Source organism: Penaeus monodon, chromosome 32 (genome assembly GCF_015228065.2).
Source record: "Penaeus monodon isolate SGIC_2016 chromosome 32, NSTDA_Pmon_1, whole genome shotgun sequence".
Classification (NCBI taxonomy): Eukaryota; Metazoa; Arthropoda; class Malacostraca; order Decapoda; family Penaeidae; genus Penaeus; species Penaeus monodon.
In genome coordinates this window covers 28,530,374-28,530,648 of record NC_051417.1, presented here as the reverse complement: position 1 = coordinate 28,530,648, position 275 = coordinate 28,530,374, and positions in this window count along the sequence as shown.

The following is a 275-nucleotide window of genomic DNA, read 5'->3' as shown; positions in this document are numbered from 1 at the left end:
GTTGATTATTCGTGATTGTGTGTATATGGCCATGTCCCTAGTTCAGAAAGCATTTCAATAATAAAAAAAGATAGTTTCTATAAATGCGTAGTAGAAACATGAGGTAGAAGATGCGTGAGGAGTTGGTAGCTAATTAGATGAATATTTTAGAGAAAGCCTCAGGACACTCGGCGCGACCTGCCTTTTGTTCCTTAACTAAGAGATTATAATTCAGGCCTAAATTACTTTCGCTGTTCTTGCGTCTTTATTGAAGTTTGAGGGTTGCACGTCTCGAG